The sequence below is a fragment of the Hakea prostrata genome, chromosome 1 (assembly GCF_041222555.1).
Source record: "Hakea prostrata isolate BN-2017 chromosome 1, UWA_Hpros_2, whole genome shotgun sequence".
In the NCBI taxonomy this organism is placed as follows: Eukaryota; Viridiplantae; Streptophyta; class Magnoliopsida; order Proteales; family Proteaceae; genus Hakea; species Hakea prostrata.
The window spans coordinates 72,859,139-72,862,704 of NC_142600.1; the positions used below are offsets into that span (position 1 = coordinate 72,859,139).

The 3,566-nt window shown below is 34.9% G+C and overlaps 1 pseudogene; it reads right to left on the reverse strand.

Annotated features, from left to right (window-relative positions):
• Positions 1-1,153: 1,153 nt before the first annotated feature.
• Positions 1,154-1,820, reverse strand: LOC149029893 (heavy metal-associated isoprenylated plant protein 39 pseudogene; annotated as a pseudogene).
• Positions 1,821-3,566: the final 1,746 nt, after the last annotated feature.

Consider the following 3,566-nt stretch of genomic DNA (forward strand, 5'->3'; position numbering starts at 1 on the left):
AGGGTGGCAATTAATTAAGCCTAGAAACCAAAACCATCCATGATATTTAACATATGTATAGAATGGAAATATTGAAAAGACCCTTGAATAAAAACAAAGGAAACCAACCGCCCTTTTAGAAATCGATAGCCTCAAAAAAAAATTTTGAATTTACCCAAAGAAAAAAGAAAAGAAAAATCGAATTCATATGACAAAGGCAAACCCTACCTTTGAGTTTTTCGATTAATCAGACAATTTTGATGGGAAATGGGTATTACAGAACTTATATCAAGTTCAATCCGGTATTAAAAACTGGCTGGACAGCTAACTTGTCTATCGAGTAGTTTACTCGATTTTGACTATGGCCTACAAATTTGCATATTACCACCCAAAAAAAAACTATGGCCAACAAATGCAAGAAAGGCCTTCGTTTTAGCATGCACATGTATAATGTATCTGAACCCCATATTCACCGGATTATTTTATTAACTTTTCGGTGACTATTATTTAAAAATTACTCAAGTCTAAGACAAAGGACTATATTAAATAACTACCATATCCTATGAATGATTTTGCTTAGGTTGTAATAAATGCACTAAAATCATTCAACAAGACATTGTGGGCTGTCAGATCGCCACGACCGTTGAGATTTTGATCTCCACCATTGTGAAACGAGTGGTTGAGATCAAAATCTCAATGGTGATCTCGATCTAATGATCCACAATGTCTCGCTGAATAATTTAACATATTTATTATGCTGACTCGAAGCAAAATTCCTACCCCACCCCCATGGGGGTCGGCGGCGCCGCCGGGGGGGGCGGGCCCAGAATGGAATCCGGATCATCTCCTGTTGAGAGCGGTCGAGATCGAAATCACGGCCGAGATTCCGACCCACAGCCACCAACCCACCAAAGAAAGAAACCAACCCCCCCGCGGGGGGCCCCCCCCCCCCCCCCACAAAACCAATGGATCCCACTAGTGAAAAAATTTCTTCCAAAAAGTGTGAGAACTTGTGACAATGCAATCAAATGTGTCCCTTTCTCTTTCTTCCAATTCAAATAGTCTGTCTTTCCCATGCATCACGTCACAAACCCTAAAACATGGAACAACAGTGAAGAACAAATCTGACAAACCTAACATCTTCAGGAACCAGAGCGTACGGAGGATCTCCATGTTAACATATCACACAAGAGCTGGGGTGCTCTTCGTATTCAACGAAAAACCTCGGTGGTGGTAAGTAATGTATCCACTCTGGTTTTTGATAAAGCTCACATACATTAACGCCATCGGCTTTCTCTTCTGGTTTCTTGGCTTCTTCTTCCTTCTCCGGCTCAGGCTCTTTTGGTGGCCCAACAAAGACCATTTCTGCTCGCAAAAACTTCCGCAACTTCTCAACCACAGCCAGAGGATCCATATCTCCGATCACTGTCATTTGCTGCTCCTTCATATCCATGGAGATGGAATCGATTCCTACAAGAAATTAAATAGACCAAAACTTATTAAATAAAACCAGTTTTTCCTTATTTCAGTTCATGCATAGAAGTTGAATTTTGGAAAACCTAATGGATACCTGGAAGAGCAGTGACTGCTTTCATGGCCTTTTTCTTATCCCTGCCATCATGTACGCAAAGCTTCACCACCACTTTCTGTAACAAAATACAAGCAGAATTGAGAAGATTGAAATAATAGAAGCAGAAAAGGGAAAACGAAGTAACAAATTCACTTAATTAAAAACAGAGAAAGGAATGTATCTAAAAGGAATTAATCAAAGGAATAAGGATCTGAACAGAAAATTTTATGGCGAATTAAAAGGCAAAAGAAACACTAACCTTAGTTTCCATCCGGCCAGATTTCAGATTTCTAACCGGGAAAACAAGGAAAACAAGATGAAGAAAGTACAAAGAGACGCCAAGAAAGAGAATTGAGAACTAAGCAATGTTTCTTTGTGATTTAGACATGAAGATCTTCATTCCGAATTTATACAACAATCTGAGTTAGTGGGGACAAAATGTTGAAGTCAAGTCAGTTCAGTACTTATCTTCAATTTAATTTAATTTTGTTTATGATTAATGTGAAGTCATCAGTTGGGAAGGGTAGCGTGTGGAAATTTCTCCCAATTTATATATGTGTCCGAATCGTTTTGCTCCCCCATTGAATTTTTTTTAATATTATATTATTTTTTACTTATAGGTTCTACGTAATTTGTGATTGTAATGTTGTCAGAGTGTTCTATGTGGGAGATGATCCACACTCCACTGTTGATTCGCTGAAGTCAAGCCTTTAGTCTTGCTATGATTACTTCCCCAATTGTTTGATTTAATTTTACATTTTATTTTGAGAGATTCGTTAAAGTTAATTAGAAATTTTAATTTACAAAAAAATAATAATAATAATAATGTAAAAAATAAAATAAAAGTTGATTTACTATCGGTTTCTATAAAAAAAATTGTCAGACTACCGACCCATTAGCTTGTGTAATGTGATATACAAAATAATCACCAAAGTCCTCGCCAACTGCACATTATTTCATTGTCGAATTTTATTCAAAAGAAGTGATGTTTTTTTTTTAGTAAGACTCAAAATAAGTGATTCTTTGAGTCAATGGTGTTCATGAGTCGTGGTGGACAAAGATCACATCTTTTTTTTTTTCCTAGGATACCTCTTAAGTTAAAGTAATCTTTTAATCTTATTATTTTCAGATTTGTTGCTGAGTTGTTAACTCTCTGATGGCCTTTTTTATTTCAGTTTCTGAAAAGATAGTTGTCATCCAACTCCTTTTGAGCATGTGTAATTAAGAAGTCAACTGCGTGTGACAGCTCAATTTTTTAGTGAATTATATTTTTATTATTCAAAGTAATTTGCTCAAGATTGTCAAGAAAAATATAAGAATATTTATTGTTTTTATGTTATAGTTTAGTTAACTAATCATGTTACCTTTGGTAATTTATTAAAACTCTAAAATAATCATAAATCTTGTTATTGTTATAAAATAAATAGATATATTGAATACAAAGAAGAAAGACAAGATGAATTCAACTCATCTATTGAGTTAGTCATTACATAGTTATATATAACTATCATCTTCTCTGATATGGTAATAGAAGAGTATACAAAGAAATACAATATATGGTTCTTACACACAATAAGATAATCTCGATATGGAATGATAGATTGTCGCCCAAGATAGAAGGTGCACAGACCTTGATTGCTAATATTGTGTAATGAGATGTCTGTGATCTTCAATAATATGGGAATATAAATCACCAAGATTGCATCCTGAGGTAATTGAGATCTTCAATTGAAAGTACAATCTCTTTGGTGTAATGAACATCCATAAATAAATATTATTTATAACACTTCCCCTTAGATGTCTATCAATAGATAATGTACCTCATTAAAACCTTACTAAGAAAAAACCATGTGAGAAAAAATCTTAGTGAAAGAAAAATAGTATATATATCTAAATAATACGTATTGGTAGCTGCCTCATTAAAAACCTTACTAGGAAAACCCAGTGGGACAAAACCTTGATGAAGGGAAAAAGAGTGCAGCATGTATTTTACTCCCCCGATGATAACATCATTGAG